Genomic DNA, 6,619 nt, shown 5'->3' on the forward strand with positions numbered 1-6,619 from the left:
TTTTAAAAAAAAAAAATCAGTAAATTTTTGTATGTTTGTGTATCTATTGATTTTTTTTTTAAAAAAAAAAAAATTCTTCACAAATATTTTACATTTTGAGTATATTTACATTTTCTTATGGGAAAACGAGAGAATTAATATATTGCATATCTGACAATAAGCCGTCAATTAAAATATATCAAAGTATAAAATAGATCCCACAAGGGATGAAAAGAACATCCACGTAGGGAGGATACAAGTATCCGCATAGAAGAAGGGAAAAAAAAAAAAAAAAAAACCTCCATGTAGGGGGGAGCAAACCTTTGCATAAAAGGGTATTATTGCAAAAAAAAAAAAAAAAAAAAAAAAAAAAAAGAAGAAAAAGATACACCTTCATGATCCGTTCATCCTCACAATTGATAACTTTGATACCTTAATCCCTACCTCTACATTGCAAAATAAAACATTTTGGATTTAAGATATTTACCTAGTATATAAAATACATTTAGCAGAGTCATATCTCGGTTAAGAATTAGATTTGAGCAAAGATCTGAAAGTTCTCTCGGTGGCAAGTCGATGATGGAGACAAGAGGAGCTGTAGTGACTAGCATAGTAATAAACAAGAAAGAAAATAGGATAAACCATGAGAGAAGAAATGAAGGGGGAGATGATAGCTAGAAGCACCACCCTTTCCCTTGAAGAATAGAGAATGAGGGAGAAAAGCTAAGGCCCCGTTTGAGAATAGGCTATTTTAGTTAGCTAATTGACTTTTTGACTATTTTAACTTGGTTAAAAAAAAAAAGTCGTGCTTGGGATGATAATTGTTTTTTTTTTTTTCTTGGTAGTTAATTTGATGATTATGAGAGAAAAAGTAGAATGATTATTGGTTGGATGTGACATTTTGTATTATTGACTATTTTAACCTATTTTGTCTTTATTGATTATTTTGGTCAAATAGCCTCTAGCCAAACAGGGCCAGGGTTTCTTAGAGGAAGAGAGAGAGAGAGAGAGAGAGAGAGAGAGAGAGAGAGAGAGAGAGAGAGAGAGAGAGAGAGATAGAGCGATTTGTGTGGGTTTCTTACGTATATTTAGATTAGGTTCATCTAAACAATTAAAAAAAATTAATTAAAATACAAAAAAAAAAATATTAAAAATAATAAAATACGAAAAATAAAATACTTAAAATCTCAAAAACTGATGGAGAAGCCATCAATGTTATTATTGCCCATACCATGGTTTCACCTTTTCTACTTTCCCCAAATCTGATGGCGAGACCATCCATGTTGTATGAGCACGAAATAATGTTCTCGTATAATCCTGTTGATCAAGTCTACGCTCCTCCAAACGTCGTCGCTTTACTCCCTAAAAACACAAACGTGAGCTAGCCGGCGTGTGTGTGCCGGATACCTCTCCGATGCCTAAGTCAGCAAAATAGAAAAATAGACAAAATCTCTGTGTATTCGAGAATTAAAGTTGTGTTACCTCTTCATAGGTGATGTTGTGAGCTCTTATAGGTTCCGCATAGCAAAATCCTAGTAGGACTCTTATTCCTCCATGTAGAGTCCTCCTAGAAATCACACTTTAGAAAGATAATGCTTATCCTTCAACAACCCCCTCACTGCTTAAACCAAGTGAGATGGTTTTACCTCGGTAGTATGACAAAACGACCGAGCTAACAATACTCCTTTGTCATACTCAAACCAATGCCTTCACATGCAACTCATGGCTCGGCCCTTGTTCACCAATACCTCGGTTGTGTCTGTTAAAGACCGAGCTAAATACAACAAGCTCTGACCGCGCTAACCATAGCAAGGTCAACCTTAAGAAGCCATAATACCTCGGTCCAAAACACTGGGCCGAGCTAATTACCACTTCGACTAGGGTGATTGAGCTAACTGCAAGGCTCTTTTGGGACCGAGCTAATTACAAGCCCCTTTTACTCAGCCCTTCTTACTGTGGTCCACAGAACGGCCCATTACCCGGCTCGACCCAATTTACTTATAAATTACCCTCTCAATTGCCCGTTAATTCCATCTGTGCAGCATGATTGAGATTACCCATTACAAGCCGAGCTAAAAACTTTAGCCTTTAAATCGAGCTAAATTCACACCGAGCTACTAATCTGTCCAGTCAAAACGTCTCTTCAGTCGCTGTAACTGAATCGTTTTCCATTCCATGGACACGTGGTAGACTCTCATTGGCCTAGCGTAGCTGTCGCGCTGTCTTCATACTCCGAAAAATTTGAACAGTCCAGCCTTTTCTCTTTTTCACAAAACTAAACCCCTCACTTTGAACCAATCACTTCTACTATTCATCTTCTTCTCTCTCTCTCTCTGAGCCTTCATTTTTCAAAACACAGTGCCTGCAAAGCTCTCCCTCGCGACTTCGATCTTCATCAACTCGTCTTCATACTTGTAAGTAACTCAATCCCATTTCCTTTTTGTTTATATAGTTTCTAAAGTATTTAGCATAATACTCGTACACTTTTCAAAATACATATACCATTTTTGCTTCCATCTTTATGGGAAAAACCAGGTAATAGAACCACTGTATCTACGAATAATCTGAAGAACGATGCGTTTGATCCAAAATCACACTTCAACCGAACTAGGAAGTTGTTTGTATTAGGTGAGAAACTAGCAAAACTGAACAACCGAACTAGGACTTCATGCCATACCTGTAGTTTCAAATAGGTCTAAGTACCTTCTGTTTCACTTAGCCAAGCTAGCGAACTGTATTAGGTTTGCGCAATACCGCGCTAGAAAGCCTTACACACTGACCGAGCTATAACTTGGGGCCAAACCAGCTCCTTGACTTAGTCAAAATCGAACTAAGAATGTTCACCACAAGCTTCAACCGGGCTACGAACTTCTCGTTCCACTTAGCCGAGCTAAAGTCTTCTGCTCCAACCGAGCTAAGAACGGATAGTATCCCACGCAGCAGAGCTAGGACTCCATTTATTTTACCTTTATCACTTCTAGCATGGTCCAACGATTTGTGCTTAACACTTTTCCATTTCATTTTGCAGACTGAATTAGATTGGCCAGGCACACCTTTGCACGCTCAACCGAGATACTGAAGGTCATCTCAACGCCGAGCTAAATTATACGTAATTTAAGGCCACATGGGGAAGTATCAATTTTTAGTGAACTCTGCAAGAGCCATAGCCGAGTTCCGAAGGGATTACCAAATTCCAAACAACGTCCACCTCTCACTAGCCGAACTAGACACCATTCCCTGGGGAAAACAGAGCTTCGTGCCTTTTAACGTTATTTCCATCGTAGAGGCCGGTCTCCGTTTTCCTGTTCAGCCTCTTCTTTGGGAATTCCTCAGACAAACAAATTCTGCCCTACCCAGCTTTCCACAAATTCATACCGAATAATAAACGGCATCGCCGAGCTAAACTGCCAGCTTGGCCTTAACCTTGGTCTAGCTGAACTATTCCACCAATACTCCCTTGGCCAGAATGAAGATGGCTGGGTATATTACCTACGAATAAGACGCCGCCGAGAAAAGATAATAAAAAATACCCCGGACAAAGATGTAAACGATGACGATTTTTTCTGGGTCTCGAGCAACTTCGAAGACCAAGAAGCCTAAATACCAGGAGACCGAATCAACTGGAATAAAGAAGTGGCCGATATAAATACCTCAGCTCAGTTTCGTGCTTTCTTTACTTCGTTATCCTCATTTTCAACCGTGCTAACCGTTGTCTTCTTTTATGCAGACTTGGACCATCTAAAGTTGCAGTACAGTTATCCCAACCTTGACGCACTCCGCGCCGCACTAAGATATCCCAATCGAAGTTGGGCTGAGCTATTTAATTTCGAACCGACCTACAGATATAGCAGCAGGAGGAAGACCAAGGTGACAGACTTCCTCTTGGAACCCTCACCAGAACCAGATCCAACACTTCCTCAAATCACTTTGATTCCATTAACCAGTTCTTGACGGAGTGTCGCCTGTTCTCAGGCTCCTACTCTGTGCTTGTGATAGTGTGGTATGCCTACCACGATCTTCCGAGTGGCGAGGGGGCGTGTTGCTTTTGCACCCCTCTCTTATCGCCACCCATTTTACTTTGATCTGGCGCTTCATAGACTCCATGTCTGCCGCCATCTTCCTTATTAACTCGTTTTGTTCCTTTACGTGATCCTCCAGAACTTGAGGATCCATCATCTGCCTCTGTCTTTCAAGACTTTGAGAGCGACGGGGGCTGTTAGCCCGCCTTCCTCTAGCATCCCTCCAGGGGTTCTGTCGCTAGGGCTCTAAATCTGCCATGGGAGGGATAGAAGGCAAACCTTCGCGCCTCTCACCCCTCTCTGGGGTTTGTCCGTTGATAGCGGACTGCGGCAAATCTTCATTATGCGCCATTACTTCCAATTAGAGAGGAAAAACTTGATCAAGAGGTTTTGTTCTTTCTGGTTTTTCCACAGACGACGCCAATTAATCAAGTCTGCGCTCCTCCAAACGTCGTCGCTTTACTCCCTGAAAACACAAATGTGAGCTAGCCGGCAGGTGTGTGCCGGATACCTCTCCGATGCCTAAGTCAGCAAAATAGACAAGTAGATAAAAGTTCTGTGTATTCGAGAATCAAAGTTGTGTTACCTCCCCATAGGTGATGTTGTGAACTCTTATAGGTTCCGCATAGCATAATCCTAGAAGGACTCTTATTCCTCCATGTAGAGACCTCCTAAGAATCACACTTCAGAAAGATAATGCTTATCCTTCAACACCCCCCTCACTGCTTAAACCAAGTGAGATGGTTTTACCTCGGTAGTATGACAAAACGACCGAGCTAACAATACTTCTTTGTCATACTCAAACCAGTGCCTTCACATGTAACTCATAGCTCGGCCCTTGTTCACCAATACCTCGGTCGTGTCCGTTAAAGACCGAGCTAAATATAGCAAGCTCTGACCGCGCTAACCAAGGTCAACCTTAAGAAGCCATAATACCTCGGTCCAAAACACTGGGCCGAGCTAATTACCACTTCGATTGGGGTGACTGAGCTAATTGCAAGGCTCTTTTGGGACCGAGCTAATTACAAGCCTTTTTTACTCAGCCCTTCTTACTGTGGTCCACAGAACGACCCATTACCCAACTCGGCCCAATTTACTTATAAATTACCCTCTCACATGGTATTAATGCTCTACCAACATTGCTTTTTATTTTGAGGACATTACAAATCAATGAACTTGATCAAAAACAATTATAAATATATGAAAGTGTAATTCTTTCTTTGTAAACAAAAATATAGTAAAAATTGCACCCTAAGAAAATTTTCATCTTTTAATAAATAATTGCCAACTTCCCACTAAATGATAGTTTTCCCTATTGTTTTCTTGTTCGGTTTACACACAAAGGCAATAATTACAAAAAAAAAAAAAAAACAAGTCTCCTATTGCCACTTATCATAGTAGGAGCTTAATCACGGTTAACATTATTATATTTTTATTAAAAAAATTTTTTAATATCATTTCACTTTTTAATTATGATAGTAAACTCCTTATACTTTTAATCAAGTTGTAATGTTACCTTTCTATCCATTAACCGTCAATTAGTTTGATGAAAATTAAAAATAAAGAGACCAAAATGAAATTTTGATAAAAATACAATAACTAAAAACATATTTTGTTTAAAATGTAAGAGTACTAATTAAGCGAGACTATTATCATTTAGGGTAAATTACTCTTACACCTCATGAGATTTGGATTTAATACATATCACGTTTGGAAAATTATACTAACCCTCTGTCATTGTAATTATTTAGATAGAATGAAAATATTAAACTCATGTAACTACGTTTTTCATGCTTTGCTTTACTCTTTTTTTTTCCCTTTCCTTTCCTTTGATTTAATTTTTTTTTTCAATATAATTTTCTCTGTTTTTCTATTAGGAGTTGTTGCTTTTTTATATTAAGTAAGGGGGTTTGTGAAATGAGACTATTAACCACAGGGATGTAAATGTAATTTCCAAAATATTAGAGGATAGGATGCAATTAGACTAAATCCCGAGAGGTGTCAGTGTAATTTACCTTATCATTTATAGCTCATATGACATGTTTCGTCGACTTTATTAATTTCAAATAGACAAAATTGTGACATTATAACTTAACTTAAAGTGTAAGGGTCGATTATTAAAATTAAAAATAGAACAAATGATTGTTACAGGGACCCACATAAACAAATGATTCAAACCAGTCTATAAAATTAACTAATATAACATGAAATAATTTTTCAATCCACAAACACAAATCTAGGTGGCTCTATAACACAGTCGGCTTTCCAAAGGGTTGATCGATTGGTAAAGACTTGAAAATAAAATTCAAAATCTTGAGTTCGAATTACCTCAAGAAGTAATGCAGGTTTGCATGTTCATTAACCTAAGAATTCTATATCTTGGTTTGGCATGTGGGTTGAGATGGATTGAGGCAAAAATAGTTACAAAAGACAAAATAAATTTTTTAGCCCTAGGCTTAAAGTTATCATATCCAAACCATAATCATTTCATTTTTTCTCTCATAAAAATCAAAAAGTCTATCTCAAACAAGACTTTTTAGCCTTATCAAACGAGACTTTTTAGTCTTAGGCTAAAATAGTCAAAAAATCAGAACGTCAAGAAGCCAACCCACATCCCAACG

The sequence above is a fragment of the Camellia sinensis genome, chromosome 3, assembly GCF_055761805.1.
Source record: "Camellia sinensis isolate YWXY chromosome 3, ASM5576180v1, whole genome shotgun sequence".
Lineage (NCBI taxonomy): Eukaryota > Viridiplantae > Streptophyta > Magnoliopsida > Ericales > Theaceae > Camellia > Camellia sinensis.